This window comes from Lagopus leucura, unplaced genomic scaffold, assembly GCF_019238085.1.
Source record: "Lagopus leucura isolate 7727_CA_CO unplaced genomic scaffold, USGS_WTPT01 Super-Scaffold_100015, whole genome shotgun sequence".
Taxonomy (NCBI): Eukaryota; Metazoa; Chordata; class Aves; order Galliformes; family Phasianidae; genus Lagopus; species Lagopus leucura.
The window spans coordinates 1,694,547-1,721,865 of NW_024962269.1; the positions used below are offsets into that span (position 1 = coordinate 1,694,547).

The 27,319-nt window shown below is 42.2% G+C and overlaps 1 protein-coding gene across 2 annotated transcripts in view; it reads right to left on the bottom strand.

The window, feature by feature from the left end:
- Nucleotides 1–26,693, bottom strand: part of TLN2 (talin 2) — a 142,486-nt gene extending 115,793 nt beyond the window's left edge. For both annotated transcript variants that reach the window (XM_042875742.1, XM_042875741.1), the window contains exon 1: nt 26,615–26,693. The gene's annotated coding sequence lies outside the window, so the exon portion shown is untranslated. The remainder of the gene's footprint in view (nt 1–26,614) is intronic.
- Nucleotides 26,694–27,319: the final 626 nt, after the last annotated feature.

The window sequence follows — 27,319 nt, forward strand, 5'->3', positions numbered from 1 at the left end:
CATTGAGGGCATTACCTCCTGAAGAGACACATCCAACCAGAGGCCCACATGCAGCCACCCCCCGCCCCATGCCATCATGGTGGCAGCTGGCACATACTCATCACTCAGCAGCAGCAGCCCAAACTTCCACCTGTGATAAAGGAATTTGAAAACAAGATTCAAGATTGCAAAAAAAAAAAAAAACAAAACCTACTTTTCTTTTTTGTATATACACAACACCATTTCCAGTCAGCATAAATACATGATCTAAGTATCTGCTATGCAGGGAAAAGCAATGAAATGTGGAGGTTGCTATGTAACTGCCTAAAGACTCACCTGTGAAATTCCGATTGCAAAACTACCTTACTTTCTATCTCTCTCTCTCTCCTCAGTACAACATTTAATGCTCTCAGAGTCATTGAGGAGACTCCTATATGAAAACTGATCTGGTTTAAAATCTGAGTGTAATTCAGCTGCCAGGAACACAAGTCACCACCCTAGCTCTGGAATACAGTACCAGATTAACTGTTGGAAGTTCACAGAGAAAACTCTGATGAAGAGTAGAGCCTAAAGAGTAGCACTTCTCTCCATAGCGCTGTACAATCCGTGACACTCAATTGCCACCACAGACAAGAGATGTCAAGAGATGGCTTTTCCCTCATTCCACGTTTTATAACTAGACAAAATTGAACTGCTTAATTAATAGGTAAAATTTTATGCAGCAATTATACCACAATCCACACTCACCATGCATTTCCACATTAGCATTCAATTAACACATTCCACTGCGGAAGATTTAACTCAACTGCCGCCATCTCTATCATTAAATGAAGCAAGATGAAACATCTGTTGCCTGCATTGGTATTATGACAAATAACGTGTTGGCCACCTACAACCACTTATACTCCATCTGACCCCTTATTACTTAAGCTTTTGCATATCTACTGTAAACTAAACACTACTGTTATTCTAAATTGATTTGCTTCACATTAACGCTGTCATACTCACAGTTATGCACCTAACAGGGTCTCAGTCAAGCACAAGAACAAACTGAATTTCAGTAGAATAGAATCAGAGTGCACACATAACATGACCTCACAAAAAATGACTGCTTTCTTGCCATAGCTGTGAGAAGATTGAGGCCATCGTTATTTGGAAAGTTAATTTCTGAATGCTGAACTTATCAGCATTGCTTCTAGGATATATTTAGCTGCTGTACTGTAGCTCTCAACTCAGATTACACTACTACGTAAGTTTAAAAGCAACATGTGATCATAAAGCTGTTAAGAGTAAACATGCAAGCCCTACGGAAAAGTTTGTGTGGACTAGGTTAACCCATATGTACACATAAAGCTTAGGCATTACAGAGGAGGACTTCAGTAACTAGTTTATCACACTTTTCATCTCTCAAAAAGTACTTGCAGACTAATTTCACTATTTATGACTAGAAGAGATGAATAGCTCCCCTCATTACTGGGGAATAGCCTTTCCAAAACAGGCAGATAGAAATAGACATAACTTACTCTCCTCTCACAGGCTCAGCTTTCTTTCCAAGTCCTTTATCCACAATGATCCACACAAATCACAGAAGAGAAAGGATCAGAATCGGGTATTCACTTCGTATGCCCAAACCAAGAAATCTTACCCAGCCTAACACTGTAAAGCTCAGAAGTCAGAGCGGTTCAGCAGTATTCATTCTATGGATATGGTAAGGCAGGAAATGTGCAGCCTCAGCAAGCACCAGTAACACATTTGATCTGAAAGCCAAAAAGAAAACAGTAGGCTGAAGGAGAAAGACACTGGAAAGAGTTTGACAGCAGTTCTTCCTTCCGCATAATACATTTGAAAAGACAGTTTGTGGCAGCCTCACTTGAAGATACGGAGTATCTTAAGCCACAGGAGTCTGAACCACAGTCTTCTGTAGAAGACACCACTTGATAACTTATCTGCTCCCCAAAAAGCTGCTTTAAAAAAAAAAAAAAAAAAAAAAAAAAAGAGAAAGAAAAATGGTAGTATGTATTACAAATAGAAGAATAAAAGATTACGTTTTCATTCCTCTGCAGCATTTTCATTGTCTTCAACTTTGGAAAGTCTCAGTGCCTCTGTTCAGAATATTTAGAAGTCAAGAGTTTTAATCCATGAGTCCAATTCAGTTTAAAACTCAAACTGTTTAAGTTACTTGTGCAGTAAATATCAACACCTGATGATAATTTAGCATCCATCTGCAGAATGAACTGTGGAAAACTTCAATCAAATAAATCATTCTTTACATAAAATCTCTGTAAGAGCCAGAATTTTGAGTTTAACATGTGCACACATCATGGGACATAGTCATTTATCCAGAATAAAAGGATAACATGGCAAAGTTCATTAACAGGCAAGATCTGCAATCCCAACTCACTTTTGTTTTTAAATTTCACTGTCCAACATTAAGCACTTTTGAATATGTGCTTCCATGCTCTGGTATAGAACAGCCAAACGCTCCCTGCAAGAGCGGTGCTTATCAGCACATAAACAGTCACAGACAGAAGACAATAAATATCAGTACAGCAGTAAGGACATGAAGCAATCTTCAGCAGAGCAAATCCCAGACAAGACTGAGTGGTCATACTTCATAATCAAGTTGGTCCTCAAACTCAAGCTAGCATTCAAAACAATAAGCAAAACTTATATTAAGAATCAACTGTACCGACACAAAGTCATGTCAAAGGAGAGAGGAATGACAGTGGAGAATAAGAGACAGTTCCATTCACACACAAATATTGTTGTGCACAGAAATAATCTCCAATAAAACACTAGTAACACTACTCTTCATTAAAGAAAATTCAAAGCACTGTTAGATGATGAAGGAATGCCGTTTACAGATTGGCATAACGGATGAAGACACTGACAGATTCATGTGAAGGGATTACATTCTGAAAGCACTAGTTGGAGAACAGCAGTTCCCAGTCACACGCAAAGCACATTTGGACTAAAATGCTTTCATGTTCCCTCCTCCTGCCATCATACAATTGATGGCTGTATGGGAACTGTCGATCACAGCCTGAACCTCAGATTGACCACCTGAGGCCCCAGCCATAGCACAGGCAATTCACCTGTGCTACCAGGAAGGGATGGAGCCTGGCTGCACCTCTCCTAATTCCCATTTAAGGACTGACTGCCACTGAGGAGGGATCTCTCTCTGGAGATTGCTCCTTATGGAGTTTACTGCAAGCCTACAACACCGGTGAGCATTTTCATTTATTTTTATCTTTCCACCGTGATAACCTTACTAAGCCTAACTTCTGCATACTTACTGACTTTACAATGGCAAACATCATCCAGAATTTCCTATTTCTAAACTGCCACAGTATGAAATTCTTGCAACAATGCTTTTTTTCTTGTTCAAATGTTTCTCTACAACCTGAATATTGCAGGATGACTGTTGTTTGAAAGACTATGCAGTGGTTGGTATGGCATTCCCACTAAGGAACACCTTAGAGACAATACCAAAGATAATAGTAGAGACACTTCTTTATTTTCCAGTATTCTTGCTAGAATATTTAATTTAGCACCCATTACTTGAATTCTCCACTTCCCTATGGGTAATGCACCATTTCTGCCAGAATGTGTGTTCAAATGTAGTTGTTACACTTTGCAACACACCAAAGTAAAACAGCAAAGGTGTGTCATGGGGACCCAACAGCCTCCTACTTATTTTAGGGACCCATAAGAAGTTGTCTGAAATAACAGACATGAAACATTACGTTCAGCTGTTCACTGAAGCAAACATACGCAGGAGATGACACACTTGACTGCCTAATCTAAAACGACCTTTGAAATGTCTGCTAAAACTCCAGCTACAGAGATGTCCAGAAAGGGAACCAGTGAAGAACAAAGCAAGAGAGCTTGCTGAGCATGAGATCAGTGAGGGAACCAAGTCAACTGCTACAACGCTTCAGTTTCTGAAGCCAGCCTTGACATACTGACAGAAATATTTCATCTAATGTGGCACTTCTTGGTCATTCAGAAACAACACTGCTTGGACTGCTAGAGTTGTTTCCAAACTAGGCAACTGCAATAAAATAAATTACAAACAAAATCCTCCCATGCTTTTATCATGCATCACTGTATAACACACATGTTAAGTGCATAGGCATGAAGTGAAACATCATGCATACTACACAATACCCTGCCAGAGACAAAAATTCATAACACGTAACTTCAGATTATCAAATTACATCCTACTATATTCAGTTAGCTTAAACTTAACATGCTAAGTCTACAGCCTTTCCTTACAGGATGCAGAGCTTTAAGTGAAAGCAAAGTATTCCCCCATACCACAGTACTTACAGGTTCTTTTGAGCCAATCTGAGATCTCAGAATACTGGAATGGATCAACAGAACAGTCCAGCAGCGAGCAAGAATTGACATCATCCAGTGGCACCGCACTGTTGGAGGGACCACCATCACCCCTTCTCTTTCAGCCCCCCAAAATAAACCAAGCCAACAAAGCAGCTTAAAATGGTCTAAAAAGACCATTTTAAATATTCTAAATGAGGAGGTAAATGAAAGCAACAGCAAGTTATGTCATTGCTCTCTGGAACATGCCTCTGTTACAGGCACAGCAAGCCACATAACAAAGGAAAAAAAACAACCCTTGAAATATGGCAGTAAAATGACCCATGCTCTAGTTCTTCAAAGATAAATTATTAGCAAACCAGGGATAGAGACCTAACAGCAGCAACTGCTACCAAGCACATACAAGGAATTGCGAATAGACAGGGTTTGATCAACGCTCCTGGGAGCGGAGATGAGAACAGAAGGAGGAAACTCGACAGATAGTAATTTTAGGATCTGCAGTGTCACTATTTATATCACTCAATGCTTGTGGGGAAGCAAATTATCATTATTTTTAATACGACTGTGATAAACTACAGGAAATCTGCAAGTCTTCAGGCACCTCAAAGTTGTTTGTGAATCCAGCTTCCTTTAAACACCAGCCATTTTTCCTTGCTGATATCTGACAGATAGATCATAAACTTCAAGGTAGTCAAAATCCACAATGTTTTGGCCAAGTCATAACAGAATACCATTTAAAAATGCTGTATTTTAGAAGCTTTTTTAAAAGGCTATATTTTACTCTCACACAACTCAGCCATTTGACATTAACAGACTTGGGTTAGAACTTAACATAAGTGAACTAAGCAAAAAATTACACTGGAGCACTAAAGGAATACACAGTGCGATGAAAAGAAATACTTTCAGCCTACAAGTGTTTGAGCATTGATGCTGTGGTGTTAACTTGGTGAGAAATGCAACATCTACAGCTGAGGTGCTTTTTCATGGACTTCATCTCCCTTTCACATTGCTGAAATCCAGATTACATGGGTCTAACAAAGAACTTTTCTAATATCAATAATGGGCTTTGAAACTTGTAACACATTAAGCTTTTAAGGATTACTTGCAGTGTTTCAATGTCTTAGAAGCCAGTGATGCAGATACACATGCAACCACATATATGCATGTACATATGCATAACAGTGTACCTTTCATTCCTCATTGGCTTCATTACTCCCAGTTACAAACAGGCTGCACACAGTTTGAGGCTCCAAGGATTATTTTACAAGCGGTTAGCTTTTCACAAAAAGATCTAAAATGAAGTCATTTGTTTGTCTTGAAACTATAGCAGCCGTCATTACTATTCACTTTACAATTGCTGCTCATCTGTGTAGTAAAGCTGGGCATTACAGAAGGCAGTCATTCACAGCATGAGTGTCTGATTGCTGAGTGTCCAACATAGAAGAGGATCAGATTCCACTATTCTAGAGCTACTCACAGTAACCTGCAAAGCCAAGAAAGTAATGTAAGATACTACCTTTCCCCCTTTGATTATAATACCTGAAAGGGCCTTTCAGTTTTAAGGCTCAGCAGAGGAAGGTGCTTCACAGACAAAGATGGATGAACTAAAAGCCATTTCATCTTATGTCTTTACAGATGAGGGCAGTAACAGTTTCAGTTAAGAAAGCTGAAGGCACACCAGAAATAACTGGGGATTCAAAGCAAACGTATATTACAGCCAACTTTTAGTTTACCTTTAATCCTTACTGGAACTATCATACCGTTCCTGATACAAGACTAAAACCTTACTTTATTTCCTTCTCCCCCAGTTCTGTCTGTTCCATGGCTCCAAATAAAAAATACAGGTTGACATTGAGAAAGTCTAAAACTTTGACTCATCAACTAATCAAACATTTGCAGCTGTAACAGAAAACTGCATGTGATTTGTCTGCTAGAGGAAAGCTAACTAGAGATCAACACACAGCTCATGGAGCGGCATCATTTCCTCACATATCATTTAGATGTTTAAGACAGAAACATCCTTCCTCATGTCTCTACTTAACTCATGCAAGCACTAAGACACAGCTCTATACCCTCTGCCACCAGGCTGACGATGTAAAGCAGCAAAAGCATCTCACCTAGAAGCAGAGTCATTTATTTCAATCAGTGAACTCACAATGTGCCATCAATCAACTTGAGTAAGCATACTTATTGAAACTAACAGCATGAAAGCTTCTACCTGGAAGCGCTGAAAATTATCTGAAAGAAACATCATTCAGCATGGAAAAACTACTCTGCAGACTCCTCATAACCAGGTGACAGATGTTCACTTTCAACAGCTTCCTTTTAACATTAATAACAGAGGTTTGCTGCAATTTATCTTGGCTACTTTGTAATACCAGTACTACCAGCCTTAAGGACATGAGATGTCATTTGACAAAGGGCATAAGAAGGCTTCCACTTTATCACTTGCATAGGAAAGAAGTGAGTATCAGCCTATGAGAAATGATCAACTTTCTCACTGTATTAAAAGTTCAATCTAAGAAAGCAACTCTTAACTCTCATATTGCTTGCTTGTCATCCGACAGCAGATAAGTCATTATCAACACACTCTCACTGTTTTATCACAACCAAACACACCATACATTTGTTTCCTCCCCTTAGTTTTCTCAGAACTGACTTGAAAATGTTGTTTCCTTATTCATTAGGATCCATAAAGATGAATAATGAGGGGAAAAAAAAATCATTTAGAAAGATTCAGAAGTTACCAGATAGTATAATTTCATATTCAGCACACACACCCAAAAGCCACGAAACGTTAAGCCAAAGGCATGATCATTATTCAAAGAGCATCATCCATTTCAAAGGCATACAAAAATGGAAAATTTTCAGATGTCACGTTTTCTCCAATAACAGCTAAAAACTGCTAAGTTGTCATCACTAAACTGTCATTATCAATAACAGTGTTTAAGAATTCCAGGATTTTTTTTTTAAAGAACTATGTTATTAAACCTCAAGATAAGACATTCTGCAGTGCAGCTTGGGAAGAAGAGTGGTGGAAAAAAAAGATAGAAAAGAAATACCCCATAAGTTTCCAGTGTTACAAATAATGATTACAGAAGGGAATAACTTGGAAGGGGACACGTTAAAAATGAATGGTAAAAATTAAAACTTGACTCCTTTAGGGCTATCTAAACATTTGATTCATATTGAAATGAAGGAAACAGAGGGCTTAGTATGCAATCATAGCTGTTTTCTGCTGATACCACTTCCCCCTGCTTCCTCTGCATACATCCATTACAAGTAAAATTATCACCATGAGCTATTCAAAACTCCTGAGATGCATAAGCTTACACAAAGCACCTTCTCACCACAGCATCTTCTGAATAGATGAACAGCAAATAGCTTGTACTTCTGAAAAGGCACAGTTTTCATTTGTCTTTGCAAATGCCTTACTGAGACATCCTAAAATTGATGTATTTCACTCTTTCACATTATGAAAATCTTAGCTAGTCCAAGCATGCTGTTTGGACAACCAGTGTTAGCCAGCTAAACACAAAACAGCTTTATGATTGCATCCCTACAAACAGCTTGGAGAGGGAGAATTCAGATCATGTTTCCATCCAGCAGCAGCTGACACAAAAGGAAAAGCTAGACTCAGCAGCAGCACACTCCTATCTTCAGTCTAATCTCTGTACTGTATTCGCACTAGTCAGTAAACACAAGTCTAAAATAAAACAGTTAAAAATGGCATATCGGTGTTTCCCTCTTAAAGTTACCATCACGAGCAGTTCTGAAGTGTTTCTGAAGGCATAACTCACACAAAGTTCAGCTATTTACATGCGTATTGTTTAGCTTTACCAGTAACAGGCGAGCACATCACCTGCACACCTGAAGACAGGCACTGCAGCAGGTAGGTGGCTGCTTCACTGCAGCTCCTCCTGACCCTGCATCCTTCCCTTCCACCTTACTTTCTAAGAAGCAGGTAGCAGCACAGTTTCTCTCAACCAGGAGCAGTTACCTAAAAGATGTAGATTTCAGCTGTCCTACTTTCCCAGCAATCCTTAACAAAAACCAGATGCCCCTGCCATATCTCTTCCTGTAACTTAGGGGTCAGTCTCACCACCTCCAATTCTTATTACTCATTTAGTGTAATACATTCTGGCTTTTGTACCTTCCACTGTTTTCCAGCCCCTTGTGTTTGGCTACCTGTAGAAATCAGGCAGATCAATACAAAGGAAAAGGTGTGATGACAGAAGGATCAGCACAATAGAAAGGTGCTATAAAGGAAGGGAAGAAAATTGCTCACCCATACCAGGAGATTCCAGGTTCACAAGGGAAAGCTCCACCAAGGAGGATCTCCAGGAAGAGATCCTTCCCCAGTGGCAGTCAGCCCTTCAATGGGGTCTGAGAGAGGAGCAGCCAGGCTCCACTCCTGCTCACACAGCTGCATTGCCTTCACCTGTGCTCCCAGGGCTGACCGGGTCCTTCCCACAGGTCTCCATCAGTGGGGCAGGCCAGGACTCAGCAGTTCCCATACACTATGTAACTTCTGTCTGCAAAACTATACATAAGTTTTTTTTATAATTACTAAGTAATTATTTCCATACTACATGACATCATTTTGGAGATTAAGAGACAGATATCTATCTTAATAGCAAGTCTAGAAGTCTAGCACTCTATAAAATTATGCCATTTCATACACGATGCAACGATCCTTGAAATACAGAATACAAGTATGCTACAGACTTGGACAATACCCTTCTATCAGTATAACAGGGTTGACTGTGTGGTTCCAAGACTTTCTAGGACAGTCACATGCAATCTCATGGCCAGCAAGCACAGCCAGCATTGTTAGAACACAATACCAAAAAAGAAAACCAACACCAAAAAAACCACAACTGCCTGGGAAAGGTTTGGAGCTAAATGAAAACTTCTTAGAAATCATAAAGCTTTGAGAGATACTTTAGGTAGATTTCCTGCCATCATTTCAACTTTTCCACCATGATTCAAAGAATAACAACAGACCTGGGCAGTTCATACCAAGAAAAATAGTCAAGCCTTTACACCCCTCATTACATGAACACAGACATTTAGGATCAACTTGGCAAGCTGTCATCCAGTGAATGCAGGGTTATTAACATGCACTTCAAAGTGTACTGGCATTAATGAAGCTTCCCATAAAGCATGTCAGCCTCCAGTGGATTACTTGTGTTAAAAGAAAGGGTACTTACTGGTAGTGATCAATACTGCATAGTTTGTTTCTTTTACTGACCTAAGCCTTGTGCTAGAAGTATGTATGCTTGCATATAAAAATAACAGGGATAATTAATTCTAGGACCTCTTACACAGAACTGGCTCTCTGAAATATGTAAAGTAAAGCTTAATGGACATTCAATTGAGAAAACTTAATTAGGACACTGGTTGATTAAAATAATTTCAACAGAATAAAAGTCCATCTGCATGCATGCCCCAACGAATTGCAGTACAATGCATAGCAATTGCAGCAATCCATGTTATTACACACCTGTCTGGCTCTACAATACAAGTGAGAGAAAGTTAAGTCAAATAGAGCGTCCTGCCTATGAACAAGCATCAGCTGAGCTAACAAACCTCAAACAAACAAATTCTAACCTCAGATAAAAAGAAATGCTAGCTGGCTGGAATTACAGTTGCTTGAAGTGTTCAGCCTTTCCAATTCTGATGCACTATGCCAGCTGTAAAAGCTGTATCCGCTGATCCTACCAAGTATGCCAACCGCAATTAACTAAGTGCAGAACTATCATGTCATTTAATCAATATTTAAACTACCATTTCTAAAACTGTCTAAATCAGAAGGCTAAGCTGTAATCGGTACCTTAACAATACCAGCAGCATACAGAGTAGTCCATCTAAACAGTTCTTAAAAATGCTTAGCCAGCTTCCCTGCCAGTGACCAGCCTGAGTCCATGCAGTGAAGCTCCTTTCAGAAGCATCGTCGTGCTCTTCAGGAGCACATTTGGAATAAACTTCACAAAAAGATTCAAAGAATCAAGTCTTCAAAGTCAAGTTCCCTGAAGTAGGTGCATTAACAACAATCTTCCTCTGCAGCATAACTTTAAGCAACCAGGAACTCCCAAGAGCAATAAAGCTAACTCCAATCTTTCACACTCCCAGAGGAAAGGTCTGCAGAATCAATGCAAGACCTGCTATTCCTTCTACAGGCTCAGTTAACATTCAAGACTGGTAGGTTTCAAATGCTCTCTGTAAATGCTAACTCTGTTTCTCTCGCAGCTTCTTCTCCCACCCTTCTGCAGTTCTGGAAATTGATCCAACATCATCTTGCTCACTTCTCTCTGGAGCAGACAATTTCACTCTACAGTGCATAATAGCACAACATTTCCACATTTGCACCATTCTTCTCACGTTGACTTGGCTATGACTCAAAGTCTTTAAAACACAGGGTTCTTAGCTTGCTTCATATCCATTTTCCCTTATGCATATAAAGGTTAACTCAGCCAACGTAACAGCTCAGTGTCTCAATTAACAAATCACCAAATGGTATTTAAAAATTACTTCTGTCAAAACCATGAATGTGGAAAGCCCTGCATAACTCTGACGACTGCTGAGTCAGTTGTATCTGCACTTAAAATGGATGCTTGAAGTCCATCCTTCCCACCTTCTTCTCCCATCTGCTCCCTTCAGCTCCAACGTGATGGAGGTAAAAAGCACAGACATTCTCAGAACAGCCCTCACAGCTTCCAAAGTCTGCCATCTAGATGGTTTTAGATACCGTTACTGAAAAATCATTTGCTTTGCTTCTCATATAAGCTGTGACAAGAACATTCATCACTGTTACAACACCCATACCACCCAGTGTAGGTCAGCAAGCCAGTGAAAGATGGCTTACCCACAGCAACGGATGACATTTGAGAGGTGGCTGTTTTTCTCTTAGTGAAACTGGCCAAAATGTACAAAATGGATAAGAAAGCTTTCTAACCTTTGAAATAGCAAGCTTTTCTTCAGCAGAAAACATATTTACCTTCTTTTCCTCTATCTTTTGCTATGTTCATTGGAAAGTCAGGAGAAGACAAAAATGAAACAACGATACATTAAAAACAAACAACAGTGATATACAGGGAAAAAAAACATGTTAATTATTTTAAACATCTTAAAGAAGAGACAGGGATGGCTAAGAAAGAACAAGTCTCCCCACAATGTATTAGCACCCAACTAGATTTTTTGTTTTAAACCTATCCCCTCTCAACCAAATTTTAGGAGAGACAGAAATAAGTATCAGGAAACACATCAACAGTAAACTGACCACTACAAGTGCTAAATTGTATATGACAACATGTTTTAAAACAATCACAGAAGAAACTGAACAGTGTATACTGAATTCTGCTCAAATAACTATTTCCTTCTGAAATGAAGGAGACATATCGGATTAATAACTCACACAGAAGAGCAGGATGATACCAGTTTTACAAACGTGAAGCTGCGTAACCTGAACCCAGCTGAAGGTCTACAGCACATTTCATCTCCAGAAGTAACTCATTTCACCAGTTAGAACTGGAAGCTCATAATGCTGGAGGACACAGCTATCCACACTTGAGAAGCAGAGCACTCCTATGAAGAGGAATAGATTCCCTGGGGGATTCAGTTCTCCTCAGTTGGCACTGCCCCAGTCCTATCCTTCACTTCACCTGGCTGTATCCAAGGTACCCACAAGGCCCACAGTGCTAACCCAGCCTTTACGCCTTTAATGACGAAATACTCAAGCAAATGTGCTCCAGAAATAGAGAAACACTTGGAGACATTTCTTGCTATCAGATATGGTCATCATTCAAGCCTACGATCAACAAGGAAGTTCAAAGTTAGGCTATTCCTTTCACTGCTGTCAACTGTACAGGAAAAGGTGAACTCACATGCATGGTACTGCACATTACATTGAGCTTTTTCTGTCAAAGGTTCGTATAGATCTGCCTAGCTGACTGCACCATCACAGCTTCACAACACAATCAGCGTTACATTCACACTCCTAGCTATGAAGAGCATTCATGGAAACTTCCACAAAAGGCAAATGGCACAAGTTTCTCTCTTCCTTTAAACAAATCATAATTCTCTCTTCCTCCCAAAATTCACTCATTTCACCGATTTCAGCTCAAGCCTTCTACACTGTAAGACTTAATGTAATGAAAGTGGATTCATGAATAATTTATATAAGGGATGTCAGATAACTCATTGCAATGCTTATGGAAAACCTCAAGACACATGTGGGGAGGAAAAAAATGTTTTCTTAATAAATTGGATATGACAGCTGCCTCCACTTTCTACATTCGTAACCAACAACAATTCTCCACAGTGTGACAGTATGCTATTTCTCAGCTGCAGAAATGTAACCAGAGAAAATAGATTCCTTCTATATTGGTAGCTAAAGAAACGTACGTAAAGTGTACAGCAGCAAAACATTCACCATGCCATCCTTAAAGAACTGGATACCAAGTGTTCCCAATGTTGACATAACTCAAATTTTTGAAGTAGCTCGAGTGTGACTGAAAACTGGATTTTTCACATCTTATCAAGATGTTCTCTCACAGCTAAAGGAGCACTGTACATGCAGGTTCGCTGTAAACATATGAACCTGTCTTCTTGCCTCAGACACTATCAGTGCCAAAGGTCTTCATCAGCATCAGTTTTAGCACAGGTAATTACACAGCACAGACCTTCATGAACACAAGGAAACAGCCTGGCTTACAGCAAAACCAGGAACACTGCTGCTCTGGAATGATAGCAGGCTTTGTCCTCCTCCCAGCTCTCGTTTAAGCCTTAGCTCCTGATAAATGCCACAGATACAACTACTGCAGCCTACTTCATTTAGCTGCAATAAATAGGGGCTTTGTTTCCATGTTTGAAGAACAGAAAGAAGGCCCACCCCACACATTTGTGCAAGCAAACTGGAATGCAACAGCATAAAGGTCTTCAACTGTTAGTGGCTTCACATTTACAAAATACAAATTTGTTATTAACTTGTCAAAGCTGAAGACTTAATGGATTACCCCTACTCCTCATTAAAAAGCACCGTATATACCACAAACATACGTACAAACAGCATATAACAGATGCTTTTAGTCTACTTGACTGTCAGATAATTGCTCACATATTCAAACACACACTGAGACCAGCAACTTCCATGGCACTGCAAAGAATCAGAAAGACATGCATACTCATAAAAGGTTGCATTGTACCTTTTCCCCCTATCTTATTCTGATTATAACTTAAGATTTAAGGACTGTAATCTTGTTTCCTCTGACCATTTCAGAACTCCCACTAAAATTTCCCGAAGAAATGCTGTTCTGCAAGAAGTATAACTGAAAAAGGTGATACTCCAAATCTGAGACATGCTTTCTGTAAGCATGGAAGGCATGTGACTGCAGTACTCCAAGTGGTCACTGTTACTAACACCAGCTCTACATGCTAGACATTGTTAAGGGAAATGCCCAAATATATGGTCAGGAGAACCAACAGTTTCAATTTTCACAGAAGCACCATATTCAAATGCATTTAATTAAAGTGGAGATAATGACTGTTAACCATTTCTTGTTTTCCACAGACAAGATATGAGTGCAGGGGTTCTTTTATAACTTTAAAACGTAGAATGCTTTCTTGCAAAGATGAAGAAAAAAAATATTATGGGGGAGAGAAAAGAATTGGCTAAGGAGAAGTATGAAGAGAAGAGAGATTAGTTTCATTTAGCAAATAACTGTCGGGAAGTGGCAAATGAAAGTAACAGTTATGGCTTAATGGGAAACATCTATGCAAACAGGAGCTGTAGTTAGCAGAGGAGACGTCAGTCTTGAGGGAAAGTTTTGGATATCAATCTTTGTGCTGAAGGCTATGGGGGTGATTCAAGTTTCTGTAATCCTTTTTGAAAACAAAGGCTGCTATTCAACCAAAACCCCTATGTTTAATATTTCAGCCATCTCAAAGTTTGTGACCAATAGCTGTCTCTGTAAAGAAGTTCATAACCACAGAACTGAACTCAAAGTAAAGTAGCCTCATTCGTCTGTGTTTTCCTCACATTCCAAGTGAGAATTTAGATCTGATGACAAATCAGATGAGCAGACTCTGGACCTCACCTCCATCTTCTATTGGTGACCTGCGTCAGGGGAAGCAGAGCAGCTCACCCAGGTGGGCATTTTCAGCAAAGGAAAGGGAGAAGGCAGAGGAACCAGAAGTACTACATGTAATCATCCTAATCCAAAGCCCTGGACTCATTACTAGAACTGCTTGTCTGTCACTGCCTGATGCTGGGACCTCGCCCACCAACAGCAAACACATCAAAATAAACTGCATTGCCGCTTCTGTAACTTTACCAGTGGGTACAATAGATGTTCTCACATCTGGCACCATAATCTCTGTCCATTGCTTCTCTTTAGCATTAGAGGAAAAACACACACACAAAAAAACCAAAAAAACAAAACAAACAAACAAAGGTTACACAGTTCTGAAAAAAATATACAGTGTAACCATAATGAAAAATGGCATTCCATCAGTGGTACTCTAAAACTATCAGGAAAACGAGATCTATGCACTAGTTAACATGATAGCATAGAAAGAATTAAGTGTTAAGCCTACTAAACAGATGGAATAACCTCTCCGACAGAAGGCAGTTTTCAACATCTGAAACTGAAATAAAGTAGTAATTTGGATCAAGAGTTTTCCCCTAGAAGGAGCAGAATAGGAAGTTGTTGCCAATGTACCTTGGGGGAGAAAATTATTCTGCCTATTACCACTGACACCGTGATCACCTAGGAATAGTTCTGCATGCACAGACAAGGAATGAGCACTGAAACCAGTGATAAAACAGTGAACACATCCAAAGGATGAGTTATCATTAGTTGTTGCAGCGGTTTTAGCTCCAGCATTTTGACTTAAAAGGCAAACATAAGAAAGCCCAAAGCTGTAAAATCACAAAATCTCAAATGTCTAAGAGAGAATTACAATATAATGACCCAAGGGATGGGTGTGGAGAGGTGGGGCACAAGTGAAGGAGATGCTGCAAAAGCAATCACTGCTCACGATGACCTGATTGTGCCAGTCATGGAGAGCCCAAATCAGACAAATCTGATTTCATCTTCTCTGAAAAGATAAAAGGACAGAGAAGGACTGGCAAGAGCCTACTTGCAGCTCACCTTTTTCAGGCTAATTCTAATTTCTCTCACAGCTTCACTACCTTAATTTGGGAAATGATACAGAACAAATACTTGTCAGATTTGTTTCATTATCCCTTCAGTTCAGCCAGAAACCGAGCTTAACCACATTTTCCCTTCAAAAACCGAATGACACCATGCACAAAATACTGGCAGTTACTGATTTTGCTGTATTACCCACCTACCTGGTACAACACATTTTACACTGCAATACAGGACTCGTGCTTTTCATTCTGTGCACCAGAAATCACTGACTTAGGACTCATATTCCAGTGGCAGTGCGTCCGACAAACTAACACTTAATCGCTGCAAAATCCAGAGATACAAGCATCATGATCAGGGGAGTGCTAGTAACTTTACCAGCTCAAATATACAGCTCAAAGTATACTGGTTTTGGAGTACAGCTTGTTGGCAGGAAGGCACACAGCACTGTAAGACAGAGTTTGAACACGAAAGCCATGAATGAGGGAGGGAGTTGCAGGGGAATCCCCTTCTTTCTCACTTCTATTTATAACTGAAGGCAAGTAAGGTCATTTCCAATTTAACACTCAGTTCTCAGAGCAGCTTCTGCTGGAGAGGGAGAAAGTAACAAAAGTTACACGTATTTCAAACAAAATGCCTCAAGGCAACAAGTAGTAAGCTTGATAAGCTATTCATAAACTTTGTAGGACAAATGACACTGACTACCTAAAAGACACTAGCGACCAAGTCAGTACTTGGGGTTCTGTGCGTTGTTTTAATGTCAAACGCAATGAATTCTAAAGTATCTGGCATGGAAATGAGGAGTAAAGTAGTAAAACTAACACTAGTTTCCTTATCAGCAGTAAGAAAGAATACATTCTTTATTGGTTGGGTTTATTTGAAACTTCTGTTAGACTTCAAGTGTCCTTTAGAAAGCAGGCTTCAGTAGTTGGGAACATTCTTTCAAAGGGAGTCTCCAGCCCAACCTAGAAAGGGAGCGCGAGATTAAACACATCTTCAACTCTGCCAAGGTGGGACTGCTCACCAGGCAGCAAACAAGACTCATCCCTAAACGTCAGTAAGAATTTATAGCAACTTCTCTACGTGATTCAATACCTGTCAATCCACAAATAAAATCCCTACCCTTACACAGAACATAATAAACTGAGACGAAAATTGCATCAGTGACAATTATTCAATCTGTGCTGCTTGGTAGTAAGCATTTCTCACCAGCATTTGGAAGGAGTTATTTATCGCAAACCATACTCAACCAACGCCACAAGTTTTTAGTATCAGCACCAAGCAATTGAAACAAATGCTCTCTAGAAAGCACAGCTAAGGCAGAACCAAAGAAGAGCAGGTACCCATGCTGTGAGTGGTCAACTCACAAAAGAAAGAACTGCTTTCCATGGAGCTCAGTGCTCCAAGCTTGCTAACTGGACACTGAATTTTTGTGGGTTTTCCCAATGATTTTCATCTCAAGTCTTAAAACTGTCACCTAGCTAAAGAGACACAACCACCACAAGTTTCACTGCAGCAGGATTAGCTCTTTCCAAAGCAGGTTTCTAACTTCAGTTGTGCTCACCAGGCATGCATGCAGGCACTCATTTCCCAAGGAATGACCCCTTTGTTTTCACAAGCTGTACTTCAACGTGAACCTACTAAACATTTCAGCAGTGCTGAACAGTTTGGGAAGGCAGAGAAATAGAAAGAGGAAAAAAAAAAAGAGGAAAACATACATACACATTTACACTGCATACATGAACTCCACAAATAACAGATGCAGGTATTTAAGGACAAAGTTAAACACCAAAATCCAAGAAATTTCTTTTTGAATGTTGTGCTAAGTAGTAACAAAGAATAACTGACAATCAACCAACAAAATCTTGTATTTTCCTCCTTTTTACCACTAAAGAGAAGCAAGAAACTCAGAAGCACACACTTAGCAGTTCTTCTTACCTACCTTTAAACTGAATTAGCAACATACAAAATCCTAAATGAGGCACAAGTGGAGAGCAAGCCAGAAGCTAAAAAACCTCATTTAGGTTATTGAGTCAAAGTGACATTAATGCTCAGGAAGCTGAAAGAAACTTGTAGTTACAATTCACTGCAAGATGAGATCAGTTTTATTCCTATTAACATATATTAAAAAAAAAGGTGTATTCCCAGGTAAAATGGCCTGAATACACTTCTGACCTTTCCTGAACTGCTGGCTATCAAGACAAAATATCATCAGGTGTGTAACGTAGCTCAGTATGACCAAGGTGGATTTTTAATATTCACTGTTAGCAATAGTAACTCACTTATGAAGGTCAAAAGCTGCACTTCCCTATCAAAAATAACCAAAATTTATCATCAGAAAGCATTTCAGCAAAATACGTTTTTGAAATAATGGTTTTCAGATTATTATGCCAGTACATTCCAAACCCAAGCCAATAATAGGAAACACTTCACATACTTCACATATAACACCAGTGTTTAATACAATAGTCGTGTTCACCTATGCTGTTTGTTTAGCTTGCTAAACAGTAAATTCATGAAAATATGTTGCTACATTTGAATTATGATTTTGTTATTTGCTATTCAGTGATGCCCTGAACAGCACTGGATTCTGAGTGCCATCTGTAAAGGAAACAGATTCCCTACTACAGTAAGATTAGGCTTGCCATTTGTTGAATATGCTTAAAGTAACACCCACCATCAATAAATCCTGATAGGGCAATCCAGAAACTGTTGGGCTCTTTATGCACTATTAGGTTTCCTGAGAAAAGGCATACTTCTGCAGATTAAGGAGAGTTTTAAAATTAATGCTGACGAGCAAAATCTGTTCTCTAGGCTTCTCATGTCATCAGAATACAGCAATTCAGACTTGTCATTATGTTCAGTGAATATATAAAGGGTTAGGGACATACAAGCTTAATAAAGCTTCAAACTCAAGGTACAGGTCAATATCTGCCTTCAGAGTCAATATTTCAGATCCATACCTGATATTTGGGCTTAGAAACTAATTTGCTATGGCATAATTACATAATTACTTCTCTGTCAACCACCAAAGTCTCTGCCTTCACTTTTGACAGAACAAACACATATCTATGATGCTCCTGAGAAGGGAAGAACAGTCATCACTCAGCCAACACTACATATCCAATGCAAGGAAAATAACTGCTCCCTGAAGAGTCTCAACCTTAACTGTGCTGAAGGACCCTACTGTGCTGCCCACATGGCTACCCCAGCTTTGATCCCCAAAACAGTCCCAGAGCCCACAGATGGGCTACAGGCTATAAGAAGAGAATGCAGTGTCATATGGGGATAAACTACCAACCCTACTTTTCCCATAGGGAGAGAATGAGAACACAGAAACAATTGATGCCAGTAATTCACTGATACAGGATGTGATAATTCTGTGTAAAGGTTTACTGCAAAAAAACAGTGCCAGAACACAATTCACTTGTGAACACTTTAGCAGCTTATGCACAAATAATAGCCCTCTTGCCACTGACTTGTAATGGCCACACTGGAGCATTCAAATCAATACCATAGCCTCCCTATCCAACTGTTTTTTAAAGTTTTCATAAACTTTCTATAAAGTTACTTTGCAAAGTTCTGTATCATAACACAAACTTCAGCAGCTGTTCTATGTGTGCACACGTGCATCCACAATTCTAAGCCACTTGGAGATACCTTAAAAATGAATCTCTAGAGTCTCCAGCAGCAAATCCCCCTCAAGCACAAGGCCTCTACTCATTGCCAGAGGCACAGAAGATAAAGCCTCAGTTGCTCAGCTTGTCCCCAGCACCTCCATTGCCATGCAAAGCGGCACCCATTGCTGCTTCCTGCCATTTATTCCTGTCCCAAAAGGAGTTAGGTCTCAAAGATAAAAATCACAAATAAAGGCAAGACAAGCTAAATTGGAGACACTTCTTACAAAGGAAATTCACTCCAAAAGAAAAAAAACCTAACTGTAAACCACACAGAAATAAATGTTGGTAACCTTATAGTCAGAGCTTCTTGAGGTCTGCTTCTACGTAGAGATGGGTGCTTACTGTGCCTTGCCATGCTAGTACAAAGACCACTTCACAGGCAGCAACACTATTTTAAATAATGAGGTACTCCTTGAGCAAGAATTTTTAAGAGTTTAGTCAAGAAAAAGATCAGTCTGTATCTCACTACTGTAACTCTTCAGTCTTTACAAAGCCGTAACTACAGGTAAAAAAACCTACTTCTCATTTTTCCTTTTGTCCATGTAATTTCTGTGCTCATTCTACATTTTGCCTTTGGTTTTAAGAAGTTCCTTGTAAACAACTGAAAAAGAAACCACCTATTTAGCCTTCCCTTTTTACTGAAGGCCCGTTATCTACAATCCCACCTGGTTTCTGCATCCTCTTCAGGGGCTGAAGTTGCATTCCATTCCTGACGACCCACATAACAGCTACAGAACAGAGCTGTACACGGAGATACACTTTTTGGGTGGGTACCACGACAGTATTGGAGCCTGATAGCAGACGTTTAGCAGGTACTTGAAATTTATCTTTAAGGGAAGTTCTGTAGCTTCAGGATGAAAACTACACTGTAGTGCCTGCTAAACAAACTGAATAAGAATTGCTGTGGCTTCTTAGAAGTCCCAAACAAAAGAAAACAAACAAACAAAAGACTACAATCACTTAAGAATGCTTATTTCTACAAGTTTACCTGGTGTGACCCGAGGCCACACTTCACAAAGGGGTGCTCATTAAACTTAGAATGTTGTCACAACACACAGAGGTCACATTACCAAACACTACCTTTTAAATACAGGAATGTGAGGTCAGCAAAGACAAGGAATTCTAACCAGGGAAATGCACCAGTGGTTTAGGGCCCTCTGTAGCTGTCATCTCGCCCAACCCAGCTCCACTCTGGCCCCAAGAAGTGCTATTATGCATTTCATGTACAGAGACTAGGGAAGATTTCAGTTTTCCTTCAAAATCCACACACGTTAACTGCTACAATCATGGCAAAACTGACAACTTTTTTCTAACATACAGTTGTTCAAGGACACTGAACGCATCAATTCAACATCTGAGCAAACAGACTTCAAATCCCTGCCCTGCTTTGATCACCTGCAGTTGAATACAAACACCACCACCACTCGTGGCCTCACCGGTAGCTCTCCAGTTCCCAGGTGAGGAAACCGGTCATATAACACACAGATCTGGTTCACACAATAAGTAAGACAAAAATAAAAACAGGGCTACATTGTTCAGGTGTAGAGCATGCAGAGCAAGGAGGAGGCCCCCAGAATTACAGACTAAAGTGAAGACATTAAGAATCAGCAAGAGACCTTACCTAGCTGCAAGACAGTGAAACCCAGAAACTAGATCCATGCAGATGGGCTCTGGCATGTCATTACCAGGCTGTCAGCAGTGATAGAAGTAAATGCCTCATAGAGCCAAGGAAGACAAGATAACAGACAACTAAGAATGGTAAACAGGTCTCTCTAAGGACAAAAACATCACTCACCAACACAGCACGTGTTAATCCATCTGAACCGATCCCATACATGACCATATCCTCTTCATGCAATGGCCTCAGATAAGGACCATTAGACTCGGCAATTCTCCTCCTCTCCTCTTAATACCTGGGTTTGCAGTACTAAATTTGTAGTCTGGCCTGTCCAATACCACATGCAAAATTTAGTTTACCACTTTCTTCACAGGTTTCAGTCTTCTCTTCAGTTACGCTTCTCTGGTCCCCTTCAGCTGCTTTTAGATCTGGTTAGGATCTCCCTGAGCACATAATTCACTTCCAGTTACACTGACTTGGACAATTACTTCCAACTGCAAACAACAAAACTTTACTTGTTACTTGTTCAAGTCTACAATTTTCCAGAGGGTGGGTACATAGAAGACCTTGGGTTCTCCTTTAGGGTCTGTAGATCCCCAGCGAACGCACGTAACATTTCCCAGGTGTACTATAAACACCAAAACAAAGCGATCTCATTTTCCACAGCCTTTGCCTTTTTAGAACGAAGCTGGGCATTTCTCTCTCCCTCTCTGTAACACTGCCTTCAGAGATATCCTAACTTAGGAAGTTTGCCACTGGTTCCTTCTGCTCTGCCCCCGCAGTCCTGCTGTGCAGCAGCGGTGACCACTTGATCCCTTCCTCAGATAGCTCAGATACCTCCTGCTAATGGGAGATGAGTCTTTACACTGTGAACTTAATTAATACAAGATAATTTTGTAATAAAAAATAGGAAAATCGCAAGGAATTGCAGAACTTGCAGGCTACCGGGAACTGCAGCATCTGACTTCTGATTCCTGATCTCATTTATTTATAAATTCATTTACAACCTTGTTCATGAATTTACATTATTTCCTATTACTTCAATGTTTTTACCTTGTCTAGATTATTGCTTCCATTCCACACCACAATCGCATTCCTCTTGCCATTCTTCCCATGAGATTACTACAGGTCTTTTCTTCATCGGGGCCATCAATTCATTCTCCTCTTTCCCTCTGCCAATTACCACCTCGCTGTTTCCCCTTAGGCAGTATTTGGCTTATTTTAATTGGACAGTCAGAGGTAGCTGCCACCGGTGCCCTTAAGGACAATTAAGGTATTCACTGGTACACATTCAAGCCTGATTTTTAGCACCAGTAAGTCTTCCAAACTGTTTCATGCTTACGTATTTCATGTACATTCAAACTCTCCAGAAAAAAAAACCACAGCTTTTCCACCTCTGCCAACAGCTAGATTCCACCTGAAACAAAGGGAGATTCGCCATCTCACAGATACCAGCTCCCAGAAAAGGCAAGAAATCTGTCGACATACAAGCATGCACTGAGGGAAGCACTGTGCAGCACAGAAGGCCTTCCTACACTGAGGACAACCCCGTTATGTAATAGGCTCTCACATCACTCAGCAGGAATACCCTCCAGTAACAAGCACCTCTCTCTCAGCTGTTAAAAACGTAAATTGTTATTCACCTTGAAAAACTAAATGGCCCATGTAATACCATTGATTCTTTATCATCTCAACTGTTATTCGCTGTGTCTAGAAGAGTGGGACCCTCACGGCTTCTTCCTGTGTTAAATGTCACTTCTCAATGGAAATAAAATCTCAATCTTGCAAAAGCTGCCAAATAGAAAGACACATGGTCCATTTGCCATTCCCTTCAGCTCCCATCGCTTCCTGCTGCCCAAACGCAGAAAGCTGAGCTACCCACTGAGAATGCCAGCGAGGCAGTTCCAAGTGCCAGGCTGACCCATCCTGGCACAAATTCAACTGGTTGCTGCCAAGAAAAGGGACTCTAAGTAAGAAGCCAACATTATAGTACTGTACAGATATTTTAAGGCACCATATTATTGTACGATCACCCTCAGCCTGTAAAGTCAGTCAGGGTGTTTTCTGGCTAAAAACAAACAAAAAAAGAAGTACTGGAGCTTTGAGAATCGAGGGGGTGGATCTCTGGGGATGGAATCCCAGCTTGCAGCTGGAAGTGGAAAACATCAAAATGTTATCACAATTGCTTCAAGTATGCAAGCTAATTCAAACTCAATTCCAAGATAAGCATGTGTGCACACAGCACAGCCGGGGAAACGGCTCTGACACAACCATGAAACGGGTTTTCAGCAGCATTAGCAGGGACAGCAATCTAGAACGTTCAATGTTCACAGTGACAAGTTTGGCACCAAGCGTAACCACGGGCTCATGGCCACCACCTCATTCCCAAGCCTCACTCAAAAGGCATCTGCTTATTACACACAGAGATGGAAGGACACAATTCTCTAACTCTTGATCAGACCCAGGACTGCAACACCATGTGGGCTGGCCCGGGCCTTGCAGGTCGTGAGCTGCCAGTGGCTTGGGCTCCTTTCAACACACCCAGATTTTTTCTCTTTTTTTTCTTTCCCCAATTCTTATTTTTTTTTTTTTTTCCTGAGAAAGGAATACATTACTTAATGGCAGCAATAAAAAAAAGCTTAAAAGCAACGTGATGTTCATACCCATAACAACCATGTGCACAGAGTTGCAATGGCTGAGATATTGTGCTTCGCATAGCTTTGTACTCAGGAACTGGGTTAGTCCAAAGGAAAAACAAGCAAACAAAAAAAACCCTCTTCTATCTCATTTGCATTTCCCTGCCACTTAACGTTCTTCAATTTACTTCACATTCTTATCACTGTGTGTGGTCAAAAAGAAAATCCCAGAAGCAAAACCCTGCATTCCCCTTCAAGTACAGACACAGGGCTATCTGAAGCCATGTCCAGCCATACAGCAGTAACATTTGTTCCAACTAACATACTGTAACTCAGAAACAAAACCTAACATGCAAAGCACTGCACACTGGGACCGCCTCCCTCCATTTCCAACAACACACAACTGTTCTGTTTGCTGTTCTCAATTTGCATCAGCTCTCTATTGTCTGCAAAAACATGTATAAACAGACTTGCCAAATCTTGACAGGATTCATGAGCAGAGGAAAAAAAAAGAACTTTTGAAAGCTGAATACAGAGCTCTCACACATCTCTCCCTTTGCTAATTATATTCCAGCGCAAATGCAGCATCTGGATAAGAACTTCTTCACAAGAAATAACCTTTATTTAAACACATCAGGACATCCACATAGCTGGCAATTTCAAAACTCCAAGGCTGGGAGAGACGAGGAGCTGAGAACTGCTCCCAACAGCAGCTTTGGTACCTTAATGCTAACACAGCGGATTGGAACGATGCTCCAGCGTGGGTCCTTCCCAACTCAGGACATTCTATGCTTCCACGCTATGCTGCAGCAAATGGCACTGCCTGCACTTTATCACAAACATGCAATACTGCTATCACAGCAGCTATCTGACACTGAAATGCCACAGTAAGGGACGGAGGTGGCTGCCTGTACTACTGTTGAGCTGTGATGACTAATTAAGATCTAGCATTTTTGGAAGCTGCCCAGATCTTGCATTTGCACAGATTTTATAGATACATATTGGATAGGTAAGCATATAGATTAACACAGTCCAAACACTAATGCTTCAGATCATCCTTGCTATGCTGAGTTGACTTTTTGCAGAAACCATATCAAACAAGAAAAAGTTTCCACAGCAAAAACTAAGTCATCAGGAAGACTACAGAGATCTCAGGATGCCACAGCCAGATCCATCTCTCAAGCCCACATCTCTCTCTCCAAGAATAAAGATAAAAAAAGAATCAAATAGACTGCAGTGCTGTTTTATGCTATTCAGTTATATTTTTAACTGCAAATGCCTTTTCTAATCTAAGCAGAATTTGGTGATTAAACGCGTTGGCATATGATGAAAGAAGTCTAAGTAAAACTGCATAGCAAACCAAGCTCAGAGTTAAAGTACTTAATTCTTTGCAGTCCAAATGCAAATTCGTCTTTCCCAGTATCTTCTACTGCTGAACAACTATGCATCCATCACGCACTCCAAAAGACCTCTCACCCTCTGAGGCACTACTACAGTCCAATGGCAACATTTCAAATCAACTTAAATTAAGCCGTACCGCATTCCATTACATGATATCACGCAACAGATGTTACACTCCGAACACACAGGACAATTATGCAGAAGTACTCCAGGGAAAGAGCCACTATTTGGATGATAAAATGTATGGGTATCCCATTAAAAATTGCCATGTTCTTCATCAAGTTTTACACAAAGATTCAGAACTTAAATACTGACCAACTTTGTCACAGTAACCCAGAGGCTCCAATGACAACCAGAAACAAGTGCTTTTATCTTACTTCAGCTCAGTGATTTTGCTACCAGCAGATAAGCTGGGAGAAAAATTCAGCCCTTCAGCAGTCAGCAGTTAAAGAAGCTGTCGTGAAGTTCACATGAAATGCACTTCTCAGAGGAAAGAAGCCTTTTCCCAGCTCTGTGGTAACCTTCAATCTCAAGGCACTGCCTCAAAGATTTCATACATTGAAGGCTAGAGGGGAAGTAGTTTGGACAGCTTCATTCACTGCTAACCTAGCTAACAGCTGCACTGATTGCAGAGCCTCTGACCATTACTTCAAACGAGAAAGCTTTCCACATCCTGCCATTTGTAAGGTATTCCTGCCTAACACTGGAGCTTTCACTCGTACTTAGAACATACACATGGCCATACAACTGAAAATAAACGTTGTTTTACTTAAGCAAGAGCAATCTGCCAGACCTGTTGTGCGTTTGTATTTAATCACACGGACATTTTCCATAGCTAATGGGCTCTCAACCACACAGACCTCCCGATGCCCTGAAGTACCGTGCCGTGCTTTCAAACTTTGAGCCGGCTTGAAACTTAACAGGCTCGGAGTTGGCTCTAAGACACGGGTCTGTAACATAAGCTTTTAAACAAGTCGGAGTTTTTGAATGAACGTTCCTATTATCTTCTCAGATACACACTATGCAGCGGCAGGGTTTTAACACACAACAAACCACGTGGAGCAAACCAAGCGAATAGAAGGGCTACAGGGGTGTAGGGGGGCAGCGAGAGGGGGGGGAGAATGGAGAAGGGGAAGAGGCAGCAAGAGAGGGCAGCAGGCCCCCCGGGCACGCAGGAGCGCAGGCACGAGGCGGGCAGCGCACAGCCCGTGCCGGCGGGGCAAGAGCAGAGCTCTGGCGGGCAGCACCCCGAGCCGGGCCGCCCTGCTCCCCTGCCCGCCGGAGCGGCCCCCGCCCCGCCTCCGCGCCCCGGCCTGCGGGAACGGGCACGTGCACACTCGCGCGGCCGCACCGCGACGGACACGGGCGCGTACAGCGAGATACGGCCGTCCTTGGGAGGTCGCCGCTTCGCACCGCGAGGATTTTCCTCTATCACGGCGCACGGAGGCGGACGGCTCCGCGCGCCCACCCGCTATGGGGGGCTGCGCCTCCCGCCGCGGGGAAGATCCTGAAGGAGCCGGCGTTTCCCTCGCGCCCGGTCCCGCTCCCGGCGAGGCGGAGCCGCTCGTTCCCTCCCGGGGCTCGGCTCTCCCGGCAGCCGCGGCGCTCCAACTTGTTGTGCGGGCGGCGTTCCGTGCGGCTCCGCCGGCACCGCAGCGCCGAGCCTGGAGAGGCCGAGCTCCGCACGCCGGAGGCGGCACGGCGCGGACCTCTCCCCCCCCCCCCCCCCTTCCCCCGGTCTCCGCGGCGCAGCGCGGACCGGCGTTCCGCGCAGCGGTCAGGACGGGGGTCCGACGGGGCTCCTACCGACAAGGGCGTTACTGCAGCATCGCCTCGCCTCGCCTCGCCCCGCCGCCGCTCGTCTCCTTCCTCCCTTCCTTCCTCCCTCCCCTTCTTCCCCCCGCTCCCGCCGGCTCCGCAGCCGCCGCCGCCGCGGACTCCAGCGCAGACCCCCGCCGGGAGGACAGGAAGCGCGTCATCACTCCGGGACCGCTCCGACGCCCTCCGCCCGGCTCTCGGCGCGGGCAGCCCGGGCGGCTCTCCCTCTCGCCCCCGCGGAACGCGGCCGTTCCCTCCGCCGAGCGCGCGGGGCCCAGCCCGTACCTGGGCGCGAGACAGCGGGCTGAGCGTGGCCCTCGCCGAGGAGATGCGGCGGCGCCTCTCGCGCGCGCCCGTCCGGATCCGCGGTTATCGGGGGCGAGCGGCGGCTCCTAAAGGAGAACGAGAAGGGCCGGGAGGAACGAGAAAAAAACAAAACCGAGCGGCGAGGACCGAACCGGGCCCGGGGAGGCGGCAGACCCGCGCGCCGCCGCTCCCCTCAGGAGCCGTGAGGCGCCTCCCGCCCGCGGCTCTGCGCTTCCCGCCCGCACCGCCCCGGCGCGTGGCACCGCCGCTCCCAGCCGCGTTGCTGCGGGAGCCGGCGAAGCCCAGAGGTCCCTCAGCGTGCCTCCGCTGCTGTGCCGGTGGTTGGCGTGCCAAGACGCCTGTATTGACAGGAGAAACGGGATGGCT